A 26,145-nucleotide genomic window follows, 5' to 3' on the forward strand; every position below is an offset into this window, starting at 1 on the left:
TCTCCAGAACTGGTCAGAACCTGCTGAATACCACCTCTGGCCCAAGGTTACCCAGTTGGCTTTCATGGTTGAGGTGGAACTAGAACTCAAAAAGTTTTCTGCAGAATGGTATCGGATCTAAAATGGTATAGGGTCTCCTGCTTGAGCAGGGGGTTGGAATAGAAGACCTCCAAGACTAGAAGGTCTGTTCCAGTTCTGTTATTCTGAATGACCTTTCTACTTTTTTGGAAATAACAGAAAGGCTCTGGAGTCTGGGGAGAGCAAAAAACGGGCCTTCCCCACCCCGCTGAGGCCCTCCGGAGGCAGGAAACAGCCTGTTTTCCTACTTCCGGTGAGCCCAGAAGGCCCGAAAATCAGCTTGCCGATGCGCATATGCACGCCGGAGCTGAGCTCGCATGCCCACTGATATGGCTCCACATGCCACCTGTGGCACATGTGCCATAAGTTCGCCATCACGGCTTTAGGCTATTAGTATAATGAAAAAAAAAATTGATTGCTTTCACACATATAAACCTACCCAAATTGCCTTTTCTTAATGTTCAGTTATAGCACACCCTGGACAGCAGCTATGAAGTATAGCCTTTATATTCAAAGATGCTCCCATGAAACATTTGCTTTCTTTAAATTAGTGGGAGAATAACAACATTTATTTGCTGATGCACCGACCTACTGCTACAGCAACCACCATAGATTTCAGTGCACAATTATCACTGGGCTACCTCTACACCTCACGAGGGTCACTCATCATCCCAAATGCTAACATATTTCCAGTGACACTAGAAAAGCTAATGAAAATGACTGCAGGGTGTTTTGTGCTTATTTACATATTTTAACAAGAAACATGCAGGAAAATAAATTGCATCGAGAAATCATTTATCCACAGGGATTAGAGATGCTTTTGTCCCATTAAACTGTATCACCATTAATTTTAATTGCCTCTCTTTGGTCACAAACATGAAGGAAACAGTCCTGGCGGAGAAGAGGAAGATAAATAGACTTTGAGAACAAAATTTGGTTGAACAGTGTCTATGTTTTCTGTTTACATTCATTGTCTTGCAATTGTTTTAAAATGCAATTATTATATTAGAGATTTGGGGAAGCGGTAGTCCCTCTCAATAAAGAGTGTATAATTGCATCTGGGATAAAGTATTCATTTCTGCTTATTTTAATGTTATAAAGTGTTTCATAAATTGTAGAGAAGAAGAGAAGAGCAATTAACATAATTATAAACCTGGAGAGTGACTTATCAAGAAAGATAAGAATTTGTATGTGTATGTAACTCAATTGAATCATGATTATGTGATGCAGCTCGGGTTACAAACAAGCATTTGCATGCTTAAGAGAGGATGTGAAGGGATATTATGATAATGAACTGGTTGAATAAAGAGGATTTAATAAGAATAGTTAAAGTAATTATAGTTTGTGCTAGGTCAAGTAGAAATGGAAGAAGGAGAATCTTAAGAACTATAGAGCTGTCTATATTTCTTCTGCAAGGGGTTGTGAAAGCTTGTTTCTTGTTTTTTTTAAATTTTATTTTATTCAGATATGTACACTTGCGTACAATGCATTTATGCTGAATATTAGATCAACCCTGACTGCTCTTTAGAAGGCCAGATCCTGAAGATGAAACTCAAATACTTTGGCCACCTATTGAGAAAGAAGGACTCACTGGAGAAGAGCCTAATGCTGGGAAAGATTGAAGGCAAAAGAAAAAGGGGACGACAGAGAACGAGGTGGCTGGATGGAGTCACTGAAGCAGTCGGCATGAGCTTAAATGGACTCCAGAGGATGGTAGAGGATAGGAAGGCCTGGAGGAACATTGTCCATGGGGTTGCAATGGGTCGAACATGACTTCGCAACTAACAACAACAAATTAGATCAGAACTGCTTCCATTAATTTGGCTGAGCAAGTTGGCAAAAATCCATTTTAACACCTCATTCAGAACTGCCTTGGGGACTAAAATTGCTACATTGGATCAAAAGATAAGTCTTGTATGAGTAGAATTGAGACGCACTTAACTTAAGTGAGTATCTCTGCTTTACAGGAAAACAAGACTGCACACTGCATTCTGTATCTTCATGCAGACTGCATCTTATGACTCGAGCACTTGATACTTATGGGAGCCTTTGAAAAGATAATTTATTCCTTTTGAAAGTTGACTAAAGAAATACTGTACTGAAGAAGATTTAATGAAGTATGACTGGTCCTACATCCACATAACTTATTGACCACTGAGTATTTTATTTCCAAAGTTATTGACAAACATATTTCAAGGCCTTGCTATATGATAATGGAACTGATAGAGGGACATATAAGATCACAATGCAAAAAAAAAAAAGAAAGAAAGAAAGAAAGAAAGAAATCTGCATATTTGTGAAACCTGAGATCATTCATTTGGAAAGATCCTAATGAAGTGCTTGGGTATCCATGTTCTAGTTTTACACCACATTGTAGTGTAGCACAATATTCTTCTCAAGCTGTCCTGCACTGAGTTTTTTTTTTCTTTTAACGATTTTGTAATCCCTTGTATCAGGGTGGAGTCATAGCAACTGAACGGAGCTCAAGTGTTTATTAGTCGAATGCCCTTCCTGATGCCTATGCAGAGTTCACAGCAGACTCATTGCGCCCAAAGAGAGAAATATCTGCCATTACCTAGGATTGAACTCACAGCTTCCTGATAGTGAGGTGGGAGCTCCACCTCTAGGCCACTGCGCTGCTCAAGAGTTTTGGTTCATTGATCCCTCTTTATTTTTTATAAGTTAAAAGCAGTTTTCTAAAGTCTGAGAATATATATATATATATTTAATTCTTTCCAGAGATCCCTCCTATAGGCTATACTAATGGAACAAGGAATGCAAAAAGTTATCACTAAACCATGGCAAAATGAAGTAGAAGTTCTCTGAATTCGGGTAACTGAGTTATCATCATGGCTGGAGTAAGGGCAACTTATACTCTAAATACAGATCAACTAAAGTATCCCTCAATGAAAATGAAGCTATCATGCCATAAGTTGTTTAATTGGCACTCATGGATGTGCTCTGCTAGTCTTCTGCCTGTTTATCCTACATAGTGGCCATTTCAGTCTTTACACTATATGTTGTAGATGGCTCCTGTTGTTTTTCTTCTGGGGCTGCTGGGTCTTTTAGTTTATTTAGAAGAACTTTAGTTGGTTTGTGTCTATGCTGATTCCAAGTGGCTGTAACAGACTGTTGGTGGTTTCTGAGATGCATGGCTTTTGATGTATGGCAGTATTTATCTTTTTACGGAAGCCTGGTACTCTGACAAATTGTCGATCAATAGACACATCAACACAAATATGATCTACACACTTTGCAAAAGAGACAATCAACAAGTCAAAAAGGCAACAGAAAAACCAAAATACCCCCCCACCAGCAATCAACACCTCAATGAGCATATATTAACACCAAGGTTAACATCAGATCAACAGCCAAGAAGCAAACAATACCCAAGTCAAGGAACAGAAGGGGAGGGAAGGAGGGAGAGGAGGGGGTAGAAGGGAAGGGAAGGGACAATCCAGGGGTGAAATCCAGCAGGGTCTGACAGGTTCTGGAGAACCGGCAGCGGAAATTTTGAGCAGTTCAGAGGGTTCTGAACTACTATGCCACCTCTGGCTGGCCCCAGAGTGGGGTGGGAATGGAGATTTTACAATATCCATCCCCCAGGAGTGAGGAGGGAATGGGGATTTTGCAGTATCCTTTCCCTGCCACGCCCACCAAGCCACACCATGCCCACCAAGCCACGCCCACAGAACCAGTAATAAAAAAATTTGGATTTCACCACTGGGACAATCCGTTGTACTTTTTTCAGGCCTAAATAATGTTTCAATTGCTGGAAATCATGCTAAATATTTTTAAGAAGGGAGAAAAGAACAGTCTCCTCTATTCTATGAGAAAGCAACAATCCTATGCACATATATTCAGATCCATGGCAGTTTCTTCCAACTGAGTATCGGATTTTAACCTCAAAGTTATATATCCTGACCAAGATACAAAGGCAAGGGCCAGAAGCAAACTGTCTAATTTGCTAAACATTTATCTACAAAATGTCTTTGGTTTGTTCCTTGCCACGTAGTGAAATTAATAAGAGCTGTTGCTATATGAAATAGTCAAGATTACAAATTCATTTTGCAGCTGGCGCAGGTATGGAATGTTTACTAATGTCTGTTTCAAATCAAAATGCCATTATCTCAAGAAGACTTCTATATTGTTACATCTATCCTGAGTTGTGCGATTAATCAAGTTGCCAATTGCATAGACAATTGCGCCACACCTGTAACATCAATCTATGGTTGACAACCAAGATAAAGTGTTACTGACATAACTCATTCACTTTATTCCTACATAGATCTGTCTTTGTGAATGCTTCTTCAAGGGAAGAAATACATAAAAATATCCAAGATCGTCAGAAATCCGTCTGTGATGGTTCACTGTAGAATTAATGGCACAACCTAGACAGAAAGGAATAGTTTTCTTAAAATTCAGGCCACTTTTGTAAACAAAGCATCCTAATTCTTCAATTGTAGGGTTTCATCTCCCGAAATGGCACTGTTCAAAAATTAAACTGGAGGTAGGTTCAATAAAGCTATTAGTTTTGTTTTGTTTTTTAAATTTGATTTATATGCCGCCCTTCTCCGGAGACTCAGGGAGGCTTACAATGCGTTAAGCAATAGCCTTCATACTTTTGTATATTTATACAAAGTCAGTTTATTGCCCCCACAAACTGGGTCCTCATTTTACCTACCTTAGAAAGGATGGAAGGCTGAGTCAACCTTGAGCCTGGTGAGATTCGAACTTACATTAATTGCAGACAGCTGGTGTTAATCACAATGCTTTTAGTCTGCTAAGCCACCAGGCCCTATATATAAATATATAATACATATTTAAGAAAAGAATTTTAAAGGAATCCAGAACAGCTCAGTGAGGTCTTGTTGTTGTTAGTTGCGAAGTCATGTCCGACCCATCCCGACCCCATGGACAATGTTCCTCCAGGCCTTCCTGTCCTCTACCATCCTCTGGAGTCCATTTAAGCTCACGCCTATTGCTTCAGTGACTTCATCCAGCCACCTCATTCTCTGTCGTTCCATTCTTCTTTTGCCCTCAGTCTTTCCCAGCATTAGACTCTTCTCCAGTGAAGAGCATTAGGCTCTTCCTTCTCACTAGATGGCCAAAGTATTTGAGTTTCATCTTCAGGATCTGGCCTTCTAAAGCGCAGTCAGGGTTGATCTTCTCTAGGACTACAAGGTTTGATCGCCTTGCAGTCCAAGGGAGGTCAGTGAGATCTAAGAATGCTTCATGGGGATAGAAGGCTCAATTCAGAAATACTCATTAAAAGCACTAAGACTTTTGAAGACTATTCAATATTTTGGAAACATAAAACAAAAGTGTTTAGAAGAACCTGTAGCCTGAAAACTTCTACTGCAATCAGGAAAGAGATTCACCGAAGAAAAGATGGACTGATACGATCACTAGTAATACAAGTAAAAGCTTAATAGAAGTCCAAGTACCACTGGTACCATTAACAGATTATTTTAGCAATATTATATTCATCAGAACGTAAACCAGCTGGACACTAACAGTGAACTGATGACAATCTAGCATCTTCTTGAATATATTCAGTAAAGAGAAATCAATGATTGCTCTGGCCAATTGGTACATTGTTAAACTATTTTTCTTGATAGGTTGTTTCAAACAATTTGAAAATTATATTTATGTAACTTAAAGGCTATTTTTGTCTTTTTTTGCTTTAAGATGGCTCTTATTGGCTCTATTGGCTCTTATTCAGTTGGCAATCAATTACTACTTTAAGATGTTTTTATAAGTACCATTACCAAACCAATGATTACCATCCCTGCATTTCTTTCTTTGATTTTCATTTCCTAAGTAAAATACTTTGTGATTGTCTTCATTAAATTTCACTTTGTTATTTTCAGTCCATTTCCTTAAATTACCAAGAACATTTTGAATATTTTTTTCTAAGATATTAACTATACCACTCAATATTGTATAATCTACAAAGGCAAATATGCATTTTCTCCATCTTTTCATCCAAGTTATTGACGAGTAGAAAATTTAGATCCAAGATCTTATTTAATTCTACTTTTGATGAAGAAAAGCATGTAAGTATAGTTTTGAGTCTGTTACATCCACTTAATTATCATGTCACCCACACCTTCCTTAATTAGCTTGCTAATCAACATGATACTTTGTCAAATTCATAGCTGAGGATAGGTTTTCAGCATTCCCATGATCTAGTGTATAGTCATAATGGTTTCTTCTGCTATCCTTAATTTTTTTTCTTCATTCAATTTTACATTTCTGCTTTTAACATCTCCTTCTTGAACTTTTCCAATTAGCTCATCCTATCATGCAATAGTGCTTATTGAATTTATTACAGTCCATGTTTCTGAAGTCCAAAACTCCCTTTTTACAATCCTGTAATCCCTTAATTTGGCATTGGTGCGACTGGATGGAGCTGAGCATTTACTGGCCAGATGCCCTTCCTGACGCCACACAGTTTGCAGATACTTTTTCTTTGCGCCCTCGGAGAGAAACATCTGCCACTAGCTAGGATTGAACTCTCAACCTTCTGAGTGGGAGGCGAACGGCCTCACCCCTAGGCCACCATGCTGGCCTTTATGCTAATATGAAATTAACATTAACATAAATAACTCCCTCATTACACAGTCATTTTCCCTGTTGCTCTTATTATTTCTAATTTGTCAACTCTTTCCTTATTGATCAATATCGTCAAGCATAGCTGATCTTCTTCTGCCTTAAGTGGATGGATGTCAGCAACACGTCAACAATTTGCAGAGAAGACCTAGCTAGCCAAAATTTATCTTGTGACAGATGTCAAGGCAACTAAAGTTCCCATTACTCTGACATCACGCCTTTTTGCATGACTTACAGTTTGCTTTTGGAAGCCATTTATCTTATCTCTGTATTGAACGGTGAAGATGTGGCAAAGCAGGAAAGGTAAATCAAGAATTATACAGTATAGGTAGTCCTCAATTTACAACAGTTCATTTAGTGACCATTCGAAGTCACAAGCTGCATTGAAAAAAGTGACTTATGATCATTTTTCATACTTATGACCATTTCAGCATCCCCATGGTCCATGTGATCAAAATTCAGACAGTTGACAACTGACTCATATTTATGACGGTTGCAGTGTCCTAAAATCATGGAAGCCCCTTTTGCAATCTTCTGACAAGCAAACTCAATGGGGAAACTAGATTCACTTAACAAGTGTGTTACTAACTTAACACCTGCAGTGATTCACTTAACAACTATGACAAAAAAAAAAGTCTTAGAATAAAGCAAAACTGATTTAACAAATGTCTCACTTAGCAACAGAAATTTGGGGTTCCGTTGTGGTCCTAAGTCAAGGACTACCTGTAACTAAGGTTACCATCTAACAGATCAAATTAGTTACTTTTTAAACCTCAGACTCCTTTCTAGATTTAACTAGTATGGCAACACACACAATTGGTGGTGCAGTGGACTAAGTGCGGACTAAGTGCTGTTATGTAGCATTTAGCTGCCAGCTGCCTGCAATTAGTGCGAGTTCAAATCTCACCAGGCTCAAGATTGACTCAGCCTTCCATCCTTCCGAGGTAGGTAAATTGAGGACCCAGATTGTGGGGGCAATAAGCTGACTTTGTAGAAACACCGCTTATGGGGAGCCAAAAGCCCTAATAAGCAGGTATATACAAAAGAATGAAGGCTATTGCTATAAGTGCATTGTAAGCTGCCCTGACTCTTCGGAGAAGGGCGGCATATAAATTGAACTAATAAATAAATATAATAATAAATTGCATAATCACTATATGTTTTCCTTAACCTGACTCTGTTACTTCTCTGTATACATAACTGATTGTGGTGCCAATCAATTATTCTGCTAACTCAAGCAACTAACCAATTAGAAAGCATCTCTTGTTCGAGTCCTTAATTTTGATGATTTAGTTGCCTGGAAAATAAACAGATCATTAATGAGATCAAGAGCATTTAAGAGAAAGGAACAGCTACTTTAAAAGAAGGATGTTGATGCCTTTTCAGGTGAATATAATAGCTGGCCAGTTTGTTTCAAACTTAGGAGTTATTTTGTGGGGTCTGTAAATCTAAATAATAAATAAAATGAAACTACCATTGATTTCATGATCAGTCCTAATACAGTGTCGCCTAAGAGTAAGTTACTATCATGTTGGCCTCAGTTTCTTTGTTTTTTCTTCATGCCTTCTTCCTAAGAGAAGAAGATATAGTGGGGGTTAAGCAGAAGCATCTACTGTAATATCTTTGTATTTTACAGGTCTCACCTCTGTTCCTCACTCCGTGAACCCTAAACAATACTCCCTGGCAGAGATAATCTTCTCGGGATTCAAAAACAGTGATGTGTACCAGTATGAGCCTGGAAAAAGTGAAAAAGCCAAGTGCTGTGAATTCCATAAGGGTATATCAAAGGCCATGATGTTTGCTAGGAATCGTGTTTCTAGCTAATATTTCAGAATGCTTTACCTCCCTATCTTTTAAAGCCTGCCACTGAAAACAACTTCCTTAGATATATTAACCTTCACTTCTGCTTTCTCACCTGTCCCCTCTTGTGTGCAGTATAGAATTTCTTGATATTGAAGGTTCAAGTCAATTTTAATCACTTTTTGATACGAGTGTTTCTGCAGGAGTATTTTACTGCTTCTCGCTATCCAGCTTGCCATTTGATTAGTCTGTCTGCACTGTTACGGGAGAAATTTCACACACAAAGTTAAGCATCTGAACATGCAGACAGTCATGAGTGGGGTTGCAGGGAACAATTATAGAGGTGTATTTTCCCGCCACTTAGTGCTATCATTATTGCAAAAATTCAGCATATCTTCCACTGCTTTCTGGAATATGCTTCTTCCTTTCCGGGAAACTGCCGCTGCACTTTAATTCATTGCACCAGCTCCCTCTCTGTGGGCGCCATCTCTTACAATATAGAATACGTCTTAATAGTAGCTTATTAAAAATTGTCAAATTCAAGCTTGAATATTTTATTATAGCTATCCCAGGGATCAAAGAGCCACACACCAAGGATGTGTGTTGATTTTGAATGGATGCAACTACTGGAAGGATTTAATTTTACAGTTTTCAGGTTTTTTTCCCTTTTAACTCTTTATTTTTGCTTTTAAATTCACTCCCCTCTTTTCTTACTTTAAGAGTTCCAATTTGCATATGTTGCAGCATCAACACACATTTGTGTGTAATAAGAATAGTCAAAATATTTGTGTCTCTATCAAGTTATTTCAAGCAATATTTCTACCAGAGAATAATTAAGATAACTGCAGATTTTCACCGGTGGTTAAAGATGAAAAAAAGGATAAATAACACAAAATACTAACGCTGTATCCTTTAAATTGTTTTATGTAACCCAACTGAGCAAAGCTAAGACTTGCTGGATCAGCAAATAAATGTAAAATCATGGGACAGTGCAAGTACTGACATAGCCACCGTTACACATGATTTTATGTTTCTAACGTTAAGATTAGAAACTTATTTTAGCCATGTCATATGGGGAAAGCAATTGTGTTTTGGAAGAGTTACCATATTTTTCGGAGTATAAGACGCTCCGGAGTATAAGACGCACCTTAGTTTTTAGGGAGGAAAATAAGAAAAAAGCTGATTGGTGGGTGGATCGGCCTCCCGGAATACCCCCAATCAGCTGTTCCCAGAGGTGAATTTTAGCAACAGGTTTGTTGGTTGTGAGCCTTGCTTTTTCAGCCTCCGTTTCAGAGGCTTTTTTTCTGAAGCTCTGTTTCAGAGGCTTTTTTTCTGAAGGTCCGTTTCAGAGGCTTTTTTCAGCCTCTGAAACCTCTGTTTGAGAGGCTGGGCAGGGCTACATTTGGAGTATAAGACGCACCCAGATTTTCACCCTCTTTTTGGGGGGAAAAAGGTGTGTCTTATAGTCTGAAAAATATGGTAGCCATAAAAGGAAACTAGGCTGTCAAAGAACACAGCGGCTGGACATTGTCAAAGCTGACACCAGCCAAAGCATAGAACAACTCAAAGAAGTAGTGCAAGATCAGAAGTCATGGAAAGACCTGGCCCATAGAATTGGCAAGACTCAGACATGACTGAATGGATAACATCATCATCGTCAATGTTGAGATGGCACTCAGCCATGAGATACTTCCAATAATTATGTGAAATATATATTACTAATGAGTAAGTGGTCACAATCCACAAGGTCTTCAAAAGGGAAAATATTGTGGATAATCAGTAGGGTTTTATAAGTAAAGCAGAGATACTTTGGGGGAGGTTGGCTCTGCGTTGACTTTTTGACTCCTGGCAACTCACTGGCAATAAGCCCCCGCAATTTTCTTGGCAAGGTTTTTCAAAAGTGATTTGCCACTGTATCCTTCCTAGGGCTGAGAAAAACTGACCATCTTTGATATAATCCAGTTGTGTCTTTTCCTGGATTGTGAGCCCCTACGCTCAGTCACTCAGGCCTGGTCATCTCACCTCTGAACTACTGCAACACATTCTATTGGGGCTATTCTTGAAAAGTATTTGGAAGCTACAGCTGACATAAAATGCAGTGTGAAGGCAGTTCTAGGGGTCCCTAGGGTAGCCCTCTGTTGTGTGAGCTGTGTTGGATGCCAGTTTGTTTCTGAGTCCAATTTAAGGTGCTGGTTATCACTTTTAAAGTCATTTATATCATTGGTTCAGGTTGCTTGAAAACCATATAACCCCATTGGGATTGACTTGCCCTATTCATGCTGGCAGAAGGGGCATGCTATGGACCCCATCAGTCAAGGAATTCTGGATGTGGGGTTCAGGGAAGACCTTGAAATCTAGTCCTGCCAATTCTAATGGAGGCATTGCATACTGGAAGTGTGTAGTGAATTAAAAGAAGACTCCGCCTCCACCAGAGGTGGGTTTCACATAATTTTACCACCGGTTCGCCACGTACCAAAAACTGTGAGTGTGTGCACGCGCACGCTCTCTTCACTCACTCAGGTGGCTTGCACGCATGCACGTGGCTTAGAAAACATGGCTAAATAGGACGGCATAGCACTGGGGCGGGTGGATGGGCCCACCCGCAGGTCACCACTACCGGTTCGCCAGAACCTGTCTGAACTGGCTGAATACCGCCACTGCCCTCCACTCTACATTGGTTCCTTCTTTAACTAATTTTTGTTCATTTGCATGTTAATATTTATCATTTTAATGTTTTACATTGTCATTTTTTTATCTTGTAAACCACCCAATGTCACTTGATAGTGAAATGAGAAGCACCTAAATGTAATAAGTAAGTAAATAAGTAAGTAAGTAAATTGATAAATAAATAAATAAATGAATAAATAAATAAATAAATAAATAAATAAATAAATAAATAAATATAAATAGATAAATAAATAAATAATCACGGCGTATTACAAAGGTTGCTGCTCAATAACTTCAGCCATAATAAATTTTCAAGCGCTTCTTAGAGTGAAGCTCCTTAAATCAGAGCACAAAACACAGAAGGGAGGAAGAATTACACAGACTTCTTTAATGTATTTTTAATGCCAGGAGTAGAAGTAAAGTACAGGATCTTGGAAACTGAGATAGGAACTCCCGGCTCAATTTATTAGCGAGCTCATTAAGGTGGAGTATTTTTGAACGACTGAAACATTTCTTCCTGGGCTTTTGGCAGCCCAGACTGAGCTCGTGTTGTGAGATCACCTCCTAATGATCTTCTGTCCCATTTGTTGTTGCTTATGTCTAAGGTTACTTTCCGAACTTTCCCCAAATCTCTCAGAATTAGAATAATGTAAAGCAGAGGCGGGCAACCTGTGGAGATAGAAGTGCTTGTGAACCCTGGGATTTTTTGGGGGGTGGGAGTGGGCGTGAGGCTTCAAATTCCCCATTGACTATGACTATGGAAAATTGACAGTCTATTTTTCACATTTTGAAGAGGGGAAGGGAACCGAGAAACTACAACCTAAGATGTTGAATTTATATTTTACCGACAAAGAAATAAAGGGAGACTAGTATAGGTCTATTTCAAGCTATTTAGCTCTCGTCATCTAGCCATACCCTTTCTGGGATTCAAACCTGGGCTAATCCCAGAAAGGGTATGGCTAGCTGGCAAGAGCTAAATAGCTTGAAATAGACCTATACTAGTCTCCCTTTATTTCTTTGTCGGTAAAATATAAATTCAACACAAAAATAGTTTGTTCCAAAAGCGACTGCCTGCAATGACTCCTGGATTGGGGCTGAAAGGTGAAAGTGGAAGCAGTATGCTCTGTCCCATATTTGGGTAGACCAGGTTGCCCTGGTCTCACCGGAAAAACACTTATTTACAACCTAAGATTTAAAATAGATAGATCAGTGAAAAACATAAACAGATCTCTGTACAATACCAATCTTTCCCACATGTTAGACCAGTGATGGCTAACCTTTTCTAGACTGAGTGCCCAAAGCGTCTTGTTCTGCCCCAGCTCCGGATTTCCGAGGATATTGACACACACCAACGGTCCTTATCAAATTTATTAAGTAGCAAGGATAAACAAGACCGGCAAAGGTTGGCAACCAGCCCAGAAAACAAGATATGATAAACCAAAATACTCTGATAATAAATACGAGTTGTTTCCAGCAAGAAAGCACTAGCTGTGTGCGACTTAAATAGGCTAAGGGAGTGGCCAATTATCCTCAAGCCCTACTCTAGAGTAGATCTCCTCCTCCTGAGTAGCCACTCCTGCCTTTTGGCAGCCCTGCGTGCTCGAGCATTGAAAAAAGGCTCCTCCACTTCGCTCTCTCCACTTGAAGGAGCCTCTGGAGGTTCTGAAGGCCCTGGCTGAGTCTCTGCCTCTGGCACCACATCCTCTTCGGCCTCCTCGCTGTCTGATGCAAGCGCTGGCTGCGCAGGCTGCTGGCGCGACACCACACCAGCCTCCTCTTCGTCGGGATCAGCCACGATCCGCACAGGCCGCTGGCGGGCCACAACACGTGTGCAGGCATGCATGCGTGCACACCCAAACCCCCAAAATGCAATGCGCACACAGCACCCGTGCATGTGCCCTGCCCCTGCACATGTGCATGCCCACTGTACGCACTCCGCATGCACCCTGCCCCACCCCCCCATGCATGCAGGGCAGAGACCCGAAGACCCATCACGGTGTTAGACATTTCCACCCGTTTGCACTTCCCACCACACACACCTTGAATTTTAAGAGTATTCCTCGGCAATCAATTGTTCGCCTGCTACCGATTTACAACATGGCACAGGAGTAGGTAAAATTTGGATGATGATGAATTACAGTTCTACTCATCCCCAATCAATATTGCTGCTAAGGTTTGCTAAAGGTTAGACTGCAGGCTTGCGCAATCCATAGAGGGCAAGGGCCAAGTTAAAACTTTAAAAATATTTGTGGCCTACAAGGAATTTACTTGTGTGCCATCAGATGTTTGGTGGTTAGTGGTGGCAGCGATGGAGCAGGTAGTAGTGCTTGGCAGAGTGTCCTTCAAAGCGGAGGTGGCTGTGAAGAAGGATAGAGCAGGGGCAGCGGTGACATTTAACAGCAATGGATTTGTTAAGTTTTCAAAATATGCAGTATACCATGCAGGCTGGATTTAGAGTACTGTACAGTAACTGCTCCAATGTTTATTTACAGGCCAGGAATATTTCTACGAGAATAGAAGAGGCAATAACAATGATTACAGCAATTATAGCAGCACAGCAATGCCAACAACAGAGAGGTTGCTTTTTAGCATCTCTCTTTCTCTCTCTCCCTCCCTCTCTCCCTCTCTCTCTCTCTCTCTCCCTCATGCCCCGTCTCTCCCTTTCTCTCTCCCTTTCTCTCTCTCTCTTTATACACGCACAAACACACACAGACACACATTCTCTTCCTCCCCCCAAAAAAAAGACAAAAAGTTTTTCCAACTCTGCATTTGGTGTTAGAAATAATAGAAGAATTTCTAGGTCATCATGCTGAATAAAACATGCCTCCGTGTAAATTTGACAGGGATCATTATGCAAGTCTCCGAGTCTGACGTTGGGAGTAAAAAGAAATTGTGAAATTCATAAGCTTACATGGGAATTGCTGAAGCAAAAACACTTCCTGTGGCTTTTCATTCTGAGACTTTGCTTGCCAGGTGCCAGAAGCAAATGGCATAATCCCCATGCATAAAACATTTGCACCCTGCCTTCCTTTCTCAAATTCAGGGCACCTTAAATTCGCATCTCAAAGAAAGAAACTATCTATTTTTTGAGGCAAATTGATGCAAACCATCCTGCGTTCCTTCCACTACTGTAGTAGTAAGAAAACTGAAGCATTGTCATAGATTGGGCCTTTGATATGATTTGCAACACAGAGAAGAGGCATATGTACCAGAAACATTCATTTGTGTAATAGCCTGCATTTGATTGTTCAAATCAAGCAAAAAGAGGAATCATTTAAAATTCAACAAAGGAAAGTGATGATGTGAGGAATGCAGAGCAGTAAAATGACAGAAAAAACCAAAAGCATCAATTAAGCCAAAACAAACAAATAAAAGAGTCATAACAAGAACAGTTCAGAAATGAAGGGACCATTGGGGTTGGGAGGGGTGGGTGGTTGTCCTTAGGACTTATATTCCAAATGGGATCACAAGCAAAAAGTGTCAGTTTTGGAAGACAATTTTCTTTTTGCTTCTAAACTGCCACATATTTTAGCTGGGGAAGTTGGGAGGGGATTGTTGTTGGAGCGGTAGAAAGTTAGTCATAACAACATTCCGTACTCAAGGACTTTTGCCTGCGTCTGATGAAGACTGCCTGAAGATTGTATCTGGTGGAGTGTGAAGAGTTGATTAGACAATGTGATGAACTTGTGGGTGTGGGGCAGGGCTACGAACTCTTAGCTGGGTGGGAGAAACCTGGAAGCTTTCAGATTCGGGTTTTTCCAGATGTACCAACATGACATCTCTAATAAATTGGAACTTTGAGGAACCTCAGGCCTCAGAGCTTTATTTGGTTGGGGGTGTTCCTTGGAACCCTGACAAAAAAAATTTTTAGCTACAGATGTTAATAAGGAATTGGGGAAGCATTGTTTTGACTATTTGAGTCCTACATTGTTTGAAGTTTTACATGAAGTGAAGCCTTGTCTAAATGTGGAGAAGTAGTGTTGGTTATTTATGAATGTCCATTAATGCAGACGTAGATCATTGATGTGATGTATGTCCTTCACACAATGACATCATTCTGCAAATGATGCAACTTCCATCCTTTGTGTCAACGGACATCATTCAACATCATTTGCAGGATAACATCTTCACCCATGTTTACATCTTTACAGATAGAACATTATTTCTGCCACTCCACAATCAATGTCAGCCGGCACATATGACATGCTTGATATTATCTGCCTAATGATGTCATCACAGGATGGGTGGAAATCTGGATGGAAATCTGATCCATTGTGTGCAACGTACCATTGTATTGACATCTGCTAAATTAAGATTTTAATATTGGGAAATTAACTCCTTGAGGTGGGCCCAGCCAGGGTAGGAATTTTCAGATTGGTTGTTATGTGGTCCCATTTCATTGCCCCATTTAAAGAATTTGGTAGCTGCCTTTTTCATTAGCGTCTTCCTTGAATTATGTTTATCAACAGTGAAATCGCCAGGCAATCTTACATTGTAAACCTGGTGCTCTTTAAAAAACATATGTCAGGAGTATATGCAAAATGGAAGCCACAATGGTGCAATTGAAACTTTTGGTTTTTATAAGTGTCTAGTTAACAGAGGGGACGTGGTGGCTCAGTGACTAAGACGCTGAGCTTGTCGATCGAAAGGTCGGCAGTTCAGCAGTTTGAATCCCTAGTGCTGCATAACGGGGTGAGCTCCCGTTACTTGTCCCAGCTTCTGTCAACCGAGCAGTTCGAAAGCACGTAAAAAATGCAAGTAGAAAAATAGGAACCACCTTTGGTGGGAAGGTATTTATTTATTAGTTCAATTTATATGCCGCCTTTCTCCGAAGACTCAGGTAATAGCGTTCCACGAACCTTTGGTGTTTAGTCATGCCGGCCACATGACCACAGAGACGTCTTCAGACAATGCTGGCTCTTTGGCTTTGAAACAGAGGTGAGCACTGCCCCCTAGAGTTAAGAACGACTAGCACATATGTGTGAAGGGAACCTTTACCTTTAGTCAACAGAAGGAACTGTGTTGTAGTTCAGCAACATTTGGAGATTCAAGATATAGCAAGATCCGCTAGCAATGGAAGACCATGAACTGCAAATCTGCTTCTTGAAACAGCACTTCTTCAAACAAAATTTAGCTTCCTAAACTCCAGCTTCATGTAGAATTTCATTGTCCTTTTTTTTACCCCTCACTGCTGTTAGAAATTGATGTAAAATTTATGATATCTGAATATTTATACGAAGCATGCTTCAAATGCGGTGGAGAAATGGAAGGAAGATGTGTGGCATATTCTGCAGTTTTCCAATAATTTAAAAGTGATTTGCATTTTTTTTCCTTAAATGTACCCTATTGTCATATTTAGGAAAAGTACATATCAAAATCTTTTTAGGGAAGAAAAAAGTCATATAGAGACTAGTATTTCTGAAACACACAAAAGTGAAAAAGCTTAGTGAAATTAAACTTTACAAAATCACTTTTCTCTTAGCTCTTTCCTAATTCCATACGCACATTTCCTTTCTGTTGGTGTATATTGTTTGAATCTCGCAAACAATGAAATGGGATACTCCTATGTGAAGGTGACAGATTATGGCATTTAAAATAAAGCAAGGGGGAGAAGGTAGCCCTCTGATGCGCTCCCTTTTTTTAACAGTAAGACATGAATAAATACTTAATAGCTCAGTAGGGCTATCCAGACATTTTGGACTGGTGAGCCCATCTGGAATTTATCTGGCGTATTTCAAATTGTGGGCACTTGGATGGGTTGTTCAGGGCTACCATTTCCAAGACGACAGCTATAATGGTCATAAAGAGCTAAAAAGCACCACTTTATCAGAAAGCTATCAGTCTTTCTTGCTGATGCATTTCACATATGATCTCGCTCTGCTTCCTTCTATCTACTATCTTCCCTTTATCCTTTTGCTCGGCAATGGGTACATTGCCTATCTGGATAATAGATTGCACCCAACCACCACTTTCTTTCTTTCTTTAAAAGTTGATAAGGCACATAGAGGGCCAAAAATATACCTGAAAAAAAAAAGATAATCTTGGAAGCTAGCATTTAATAGAATGCCAAATTCTCCTTAAAAATTAAGGAGGGGAGGGTGTCTGGCTCATGTCTCTGAGTCTCTCCCTCTCCAGCTCTCTCTCTCTCTCCCTCTCTCCCCCCCCCTCTCTCTTTCTCACCACAGGCTAACAAGTCTGTCCAGCAGGGAGATGAATAGTTGTCTACCACATCTATTCATCTCTGCCTCCTGCCTTTTATCCCCAGAGCTAGGGTGGGCCTTTGCTAGCAGCGGTGGCTCTTCTGTCCCAAGGATCAGCCAATAGATTTCCAATGCTCTCCTCTCCTCTGCCTTCTGCGCATCAGGCACTGGACCCAGCTGATCCTCCTCTTCCTCATCAGGCTCTCCAGACCTTTTGACTCTCCATCTGAGGGCTGATGGACGGCCCAGGCTCCGCCTCTGACTCTATCTCTGACAGCTCCATTCCCTCTTCCTCCTCGGAGCTCTCAGGTTGCCTTGATGCTGGCCCTGACTCCCACACTGCCTCCTCATCTGATTTAGTTGTCAGAGGGCATGGTGGCAGACAGGCCACAACAGGAATCCTCTACCTCTACACAGTTTTCTCTTCTCTCCTTGAGGGACAACAATATGTCCAATACATGGTAACCTCTTTTTACAATATGGGTTTTTTGCCTCAAGGTCCATGAATAGCATAAAAGACTGAATTCAGTTAGCTACCTTCTATATGTGTTCTTTGCAGCATATTTGATGGGCAGCTTGGGATAAAACAAGAAAATAGAAGTGCTTTGCTGTCATTCTAATTTTGGACTATGTGTGAAATATAAGCAATGTGCAATGAAGCACCTAGCTAAGCATGACCAGTAAATAACAATAGTAAATAACCAGTAAATAATCTCTAACGATCTATCTGTTAAACTACTGAAGTTCGCAGATGACACAACAGCGATGGGTCTCATTCGAGACAATAATGAATCTACATACAGACGGGAGGTTGAACAAGTAGCCTCGGTGCAACTGGAACAATCTGGAACTGAACATACTCAAAACTGTAGAAATGGTGGTAGACTTTAGGAGAAATCCTTCCATACTTCCACCTCTCACAATACTAGACAACACAGTATCAATAGTAGAGACCTTCAAATTTCTAGGTTCTACCATATCGCAAGATCTAAAATGGACAGCTAACATCAAAAACGTTATCAAAAAAGCACAACAAAGAATGTTCTTTCTGCGCCAACTCAGAAAGCTCAAACTGCCCAAAGAGCTTCTGATCCAGTTCTACAGAGGAATTATTGAGTCTGTCATTTGCACTTCCATAACTGTCTGGTTTGGTTCTGCAACCCAACAAGACAGACACAGACTTCAGGGGATAATTAGAACTGCAGAAAAAACAATTGCTACCAACCTGCCTTCCATTGAGTACCTGTATACTGCACGAGTCAAAAAGAGGGCTGTGAAAATATTTACAGACCCCTCACATCCTGGACATAAATTGTTTCAACTCCTACCCTCAAAATGATACTATACTATAGAGCACTGCACACCAGAACAACTAGACACAAGAACAGTTTTTTCCCAAACACCATCACTCTGCTAAACAAATAATTCCATCAACACTGTCAAACTCTTTACTAAGTCTGCACTACTATTAATCTTCTCATCATTCCCATCATCCATCTCCTCCCACTTATGACTGTATGACTGTAACCATGTTGCTGGTATCCTTACAATTTATATTGATATTGATTATTTCCTGATTGCTTATTTGTACCCTATGACTATCATTAAGTGTTGTAACTTATGATTCTTGATGAACGTATCTTTTCTTTTATGTATACTGAGAACATATGCACCAAGACAAATTCCTTGTGTGTCCAATCACATCCTATCCTATCCTATCCTATCCTATCCTATCCTATCCTATCCTATCCTATCCTATCCTATCCTATCCTATCCTATCCTATCCTAGTCCAGTCCAGTCCAGTCCAGTCCAGTCCAGTCCAGTCCAGTCCAGTCTAGTCTAGTCTATTAATAGCAAGCTAGGTAGGAGGGTAGTGTAGATAGGTAGATTACAGACTGAAAACCTTAAAAAAGGTTTTTTTTAATGGAGAAAGCTTTATATACAACTGAGAACTAACTAAAAGATTTCCTTTATCTCTTCTTTCCACATTGCACATCATAAGACAGAAAAGCCTTAAAAATATATATTTCTCCTGAAGAGGAAATTCTGCTAATATGTGTTGAAGAAAAATTGAGCATGATTTATGGTTCAGCAAGAACTAAATTCCTGCTTCATGTGAATAAATAGTTGTCATTCTGATGCTCTTACTCTAGATTTAGCAACAGCAATAACACTTAGACTTGTATATCACTCCATAGTGCTTTTCAGCCCTCTCTAAGTGGTTTAAAAAGTCAGCATATTACCTCCAACAATCTGGTCCTCATTTTACCGATCTCAGAGAATGAAAGGCTGAGTTAACCTTGAGCCAGTCAGGATTGAACTCCTGGCAGTGGGCAGTGTTAGTCTGAAATATTGCATTCTAACCACTGTGCCACCACAGCTCTTAGATTTAAACACCTAATTGGATATTTTTATTAGGGACAGGCAATATGATGATCAAGAGTATGAAAGGGCCTACAGACACTTGTCATGGTAACTGTCAGTTCAAGGAAGCGAGGAGGGAGGGAGGGAGGGAGGGAGGAGGAAAGGAAGAAGGAAGGAAGGAAGGAAGGAAGGAAGGAAGGAAGGAAGGAAGGAAGGAAGGAAGATAGGTAGGTAGGTGTCAAGCCTGGAAGCCATCTTTTGTATTTGGCCTTCAGGCCTGCCACATTTCCTACTGTCGGAAACTGGGAGAGGGGACTGTATGGAGCATGGATGATATATAGTCATAATAACATTCTTTTCTAGAATGTTTTCTAGAACATCTAGACTCTAGATGTCCTAGAGTCAAGGACATCTTGCCCTGCAGCTGGAGGGCTGGAACTGGGAGGCCTCTCCAGTGGAGATGGTGCTTTGATTGGACCATGTGATGGACATGTGCAGGGGAAGGGACATGTACTTTCTTTTGGGTGGGGAAATCCTGGAAGCTTTCAGAGTCGGGTTTTCCCAGATGTGCCAATATGACATCTCTAATAAAATGGAACTTTGAGGAACTTCTAGCCTTCTTTCGTTGGGGGTGTTACTTGGAACCCTGACAACACTGGAGATAAAAAGTAGAACCACAAGTATACCTGTTGATCAAATATCTGGTATTGATTATCCATGCTAAGAATCAAGAACCTAGAATTGTAGCAGCAAGTTATGGTAGATGTGCCGACACCTTGGTGAGAGGAAAACCCCTTAAGTTGAAGAATATGGAAAGCAATAGTCTCCTTATCAAATAGTTCATATTTGTCCATAACACAGCTTTGTTTTGTTTGAATTTCAATTCCCAGCTTTAAGATGACTCTTTATGATGACTCAGCCAAGGTCAGGTAGGTGCCTTCCCATATGCTAGCATTACACTAAATCCTGAATTAAGTAGCCTTAATTAGAATAACTATGTAGCAATAGTTGTAATGGAGGAGGAGGAAGAAGAGGAGTAGTAGTCTTTTTATTATGCCAAATGAAATTTTTATGGTTGTCATTTCCATGGAACTAATATTTATAAACATTGAAATGTTGATCTTGAGAGATTGCATTCTGGTAGATGATACATTCACTTGTAAATAAATCTCTGCTAGTTTTCTCTAGCATCGCTATTACAATTGTATCCATTAATGCATTTTTTTATATGGCAGTATGAAATCAAATAGCAGAAATTTATGGGACAGAAACAGTGAAAATCAAAGGAGGTTTTCAGGATTACTAAAAGTGGAATGGCCATTACGGATATTAGAAGAAAACAAAATTTCAGTAATGTTGAAATTTTGTTGACTTAAATCTTCTCCCCTGCTGAGTTCAAGAGGTTTCAGGAATTTGGGGTATAGAAAGTTCCTGCTGTTTAGCATGTGTGATTTTTATGGTGGAGTCAAAAGATACTGATATCAAATTTAATTTAATTTGAGTTGTTTGGGGCACAGTTGAATGGAATTCCATATACATAAATGCTATGCAAGTTGAAAAGGATGTATTTTTATGGGGGAACTAATATGGGAACTAAATTTGCTTAAATTAAAGAAAGTTGTGGATGTGTATAAGTAGGTGTATAGTTTACTGCTCCATTTATATGGGTGTGAAGAACCAAAAAGTAGAGGAAACACAACAGGTCAGGAGGACAATGTCAAAAACCTTATGATGAAGTGATATTGAATGGTTGGTCCATGATCTCCTGATCAGTGTCAATACTAAGAGATATTTCCAGAGACTGAGAAGTTTGTGAGAATGATGAAATGAGCATTACAATATTGTCCAACATCTACCCTGTTTCCCCAAAAATAAGACATCCCCTGATAATAAGCCCAATTGGGCTTTTGAGTACATGCACTAAAATAAGCCTCCCCCTGAAAATAAGACCTCCCTGAAAATATTTAAATGCAGAGCTGGAAATCAGGTAAGATGGCAAAAAGAGCCCCATCTTGCTCTATGTGCCCCAAAATAATAAGACTTCCCCAAAAATAAGTCCAACTGCTTATTTCAGGGTTCAAAAAGAAAAATATAAGACAGGGTCTAATTTTTGGGGAAACACGGTACCTCTTGCATTTGTGTGTACAGTGTCACAATAGCCATGGAAACAGGACAATGCTTTTTGTGTAAAAGAGCTTAAATCAGCACTTTTCAATACTTGTTTAAATTTCACCTTCCTTGCCCTTCCCAACAGATGCCAATGAAAATCAAAGCATCCAATTCTCAGGTTACATTTCTTTTCATTCATTAAAGTTGATGGAAGGGAAGAGTCATAGACAAGTGTAAATCACCCACATTTTACTATTATTTTCTTGTGATGTGGGCCAAACCATGACATTCCTCGTGCAAGTCTTTGCATCTATCAAACGATGCAAGAGTTAATGTGAAAAATAAACTTTTTATTGAAGGAAAGACTGGACCTCTCTTTTTCATAAAGGTTTATTGTAGTTTGCTGCCTTCAAAAAGAACTGGAGGAAAAGTACATCTACCATGTTTCCCCCCAAAATAAGACCCTGTCTTATATTTTTTTGAACCCTGAAATAAGCGCCTGGCCTTATTGCCATGCACTCAAAAGCCTGATTGGGTTTATTATCAGGGGATGTCTTATTTTGGGGGGAACAGGGTAACAAATTGTGGTTAAAGTACATAGCTATTTTGTGTTTCATGCTGTATATATTTACTCCTTGGAACCTGTTAATCTAAAAGAAATAATCAAAATTTCAAGATTAAATATAAAGGATCAAGGATAACTCTTGATATTGATTTTTATGATTGTTTGCCTGAAGTTTTTTAAAAAATATGCCTGTCTCTTCCATTGCCTTTCCTTTAATAAATGTTAGGTCCAATATAGATTCGCATCCCTGTAAATTAAAACCTCCCTGTGAATGAATGGTGAACACTCTAGAACAGTAGGAAATAGAATTCATTAGACTCCATTTTTCAGTAGCAAACTGAGACAGGTAATTGATGGAGCAATATAACTCATTATTAATGAGGTTGCCTCTGCTAATTCTATTGTATGCACGTTTACAGATTTCAGAGGTTATTCCTTTGCTTACTATTTTGTTTTGCATGCATATGCCATGATTTGTTTCAATACTTCATCCAGTAGTTTCTTTTGCCACCTAAAGTTGCCTCAAACAGTAAGATGGGCAGTATATACTATAAATGTAATAAATAAATCAGCATAATAAATAAATAAACAAACAAACAAATAAATAAATAAACAGACCTCATCTCTATGTTTAAAAACTAAAGGAAATGGGGCAAAAAGTCATTTCTGGCTTCCAGTATTATGTATTAAGTGGAATCAATTAAGTGGTAGAATTAGAGGTTGGTTGGATGGATGGATGGATGGATGGATGCAATTCAGCAGGTTCTGACAGGTTCTGGAGAACTGGTAGCCGAGATTTTGAGTAGATGGATGGATGGATGGATGGATGGATGGATGGATGGAAGGAAGGAAGGAAGGAAGGAAGGAAGGAAGGAAGGAAGGAAGGAATAGTAACCTTACATATGGATGAATGAGATGATGATGATAATGATGGAAAGAAGCAACTCAGGGAGGAGAAATAGAAAGTGAATAGCAAAGTGCAAAAGAGGACGTTTACATAAAGTTATCTTCAAATATCATGTTTCTTATTTCAAAGTCTTAACTTGGTGACCGGGTTCCTCTTTTTTGTGCTTAGGAACTATGCTTGGGAACACCAGGGCTGTAAGTGATCTTGGAAAGCTGAAAAACGACCAGTAAAAACCATGTTATTGCCAATAGGATTGCACAGATATTTCTATGTAGACACCAGATGTCTAGCTCACCTGAGGATATTGTATTAAGCCAGATCAGACATTATGGAGGGAGACTTATATTTCATTTTAAAAAGTTGAACCATAGAAAAGTTGATCTTAAAAAGTTGAACCCATAAGTTGATTTTAGTGAAATTTATAGTATTTAACAATTGTTTCAAAACAGTACCAAAATTCTTGCAGCTCATCACCCAGAGTCACTTGTTGAGATGGGCAGAAGGAAAATTGAATGAACTAATAAACAGTTTTGGCAATGGAGTTTAAAGATCCAGTAAACTCAAGATGTTTGAAATAAGCAAATCCATGCTCTAGAATAATTAGGTTTGCTATGGCCTTTTGGCTACCAGGATATTCTGGTAGGTCAGCATGAAAGTTCATACTTGTTTCAAATATCAGCCTATCAGAAGCCCAGAAAACGTACAGCTTCTGGGCTTCTGATAGGCTGATATTTGAAACAAGTATCAAATATCAACCTATCAGAAGCTCAGAAACAGTAAGTTTTCGTAGGAATGGTTGTCATCATAACTATAGCCTCTCTTCCATAAGTTCTTATGATTCTGCATGGAAGCCAATGAGGTGTCAAGCCTTCAAGTAACATGTCCCAAAAAATAATGTCCAAGGCATCCATCTACCTTTTCAAATCCATGTATTAGGAACACATTACATTGGCAAAGACTTGGTGTAATTCCGACTCTGAAAGGATCCGGAATTACACCCAATAAAAGCAAAAGTTTGAAACTTCTCCCCTGAGTCACAATCGCCAATCAATTCTCGGTCCAACAGCCTGGTGACTCCAAACTCCACCTTCGGCCAGCTGCAGGCATCTTCTCCCTTCCTGCGGGAAAGGAAAATGCCACCTAGACATAACATTCCCCCTTTATCTTTACACTCCCCTTTCAAGTTAGAAAGTGGTGAGCCTGAAGTATTTTTAAATTCATTTATTACAAACCTAAAAGCTAATAGAAAAAGAATACAAAGGCTGCAGTAAAATATGTATGTCAAAACATACATATACAAAGGCTACAGTAAAATATGTATGTCAAAACACATATGTCATCTTCAGGATGGACATGAGATACATTGATGAACTAAAGGCAAAGGTTCCTCTTGCACATATGTGCTAGTCGTTTCTGACTCTAGGGGGTGGTGCTCATCTCCGTTTCAAAGCCGAAGAGCCAGCGCTGCCCAAAGACGTCTCCATGGTCATGTGGCCGGCATGACTAAATGCCAAAGGCACACGGAACGCTGTTACCTTCCCACCAAAGGTGGTCCCTATTTTTCTACTTGCATTTTTTACGTGCTTTCGAACTTCTAGGTTGGCAGAAGCTGGGACAAGTAACAGGAGCTCATCCCGTTACATGGCACTAGGGATTTGAACTGCTGAACTGCCTACCTTTCGATTGACAAGCTCAGGGTCTTAGCCACTGAGCCACTGCATCCCTGATGAACTAGGATTAGGCAAATTCAGGTTGAACACCATACCAACCAGTTCCATAATTATTCTTAATTTTATGCATGAGTCTGGGGGGGCGGAGAAAAAAAAAACCAGGGAAATTTGACTAATACATGTTGAATTTGCAGGTTAAATGGGCAGATGTCATTTATACAGTAGTGGCCAAAATTGTGGAAACCTTTTGGGAAAAGTGTATTTTTGAGGTTTGATGACACCACCTTTCTTTTGGAGTTTCAAGATAATCATATTCCACTGCTGGAATGGCCTGGAAATAGCCCAGACCTTAATCCAATTGAAAATCTATGGAGCTGACTAAAGAAATTTGTTAGTCAGAAGCAACCTAGCAATAAAACCCAGTAAATAGAAGCAATCATTCAATCTTGGTTTCACATTGTAACAGCTGCAGAATGAAAAGACTTGGTTCACTCCATGGAAAGATGTTGTAAGGCCGTAATTCACGCTAAAGGTCACCCAACTAAGTTATATCTCGTTTTTTCTATGGTGATAATTTTTGAATATCTCGTTTTTTCCTACATGTTTAACTTTTTTCTTTATACTGTAACTGCTATTCTAATAGCAAATCCTTCATAAAAGTTATTGCATTACTTTCTTGATTAAATTATCTTTCCATTGATCTATAATTTTATGGTACTACTCTCCCCCCCCACAAAAAAAGTGCTGTTATCAGCTAGTTTTAGAAAATACACTTTTCCTCAAAGGTTTCCACAATTTCGGCCACTACTGAACCAGAGGTGGGTTTCAGCAGGTTCTGACCAGTTCTGGAGAACCGGTCGCAGAAATTTTGAGTAGTTCAGAGAACCGGTAGTAAAAATTCTGACTGGCCCTGCCCCCATCTATTCTCTGCCTCCTGAGTCCCAGCTGATAGGGAGGAAATGGGGATTTTGCAGTATCCTTCCCTGGAGTGGGGTGGGAATGGAGATTTTACAGTATCCTTCCCATGCCATGCCCACCAAGCCATGGCCATCAAGCCATGCCATGCCCACCAAGCCACACCCACAGAACCAATAGTAAAAAATTTTCAAAACCCACCACTGTGTAACTGTACATATTGTGATTTCTTAACTCCAACCTGAAGTACTGTA

At 39.7% G+C, this 26,145-nt stretch overlaps 1 protein-coding gene across 8 annotated transcripts in view; it reads right to left on the minus strand.

Annotated features, from left to right (window-relative positions):
• The window catches only part of NLGN1 (neuroligin 1), a 768,195-nt gene that overhangs the window by 157,972 nt on the left and 584,078 nt on the right, over positions 1-26,145 (minus strand). The window lies entirely within an intron of this gene.

Source organism: Pantherophis guttatus, chromosome 6 (genome assembly GCF_059756535.1).
Source record: "Pantherophis guttatus breed Tessera chromosome 6, ASM5975653v1, whole genome shotgun sequence".
NCBI lineage: Eukaryota > Metazoa > Chordata > Lepidosauria > Squamata > Colubridae > Pantherophis > Pantherophis guttatus.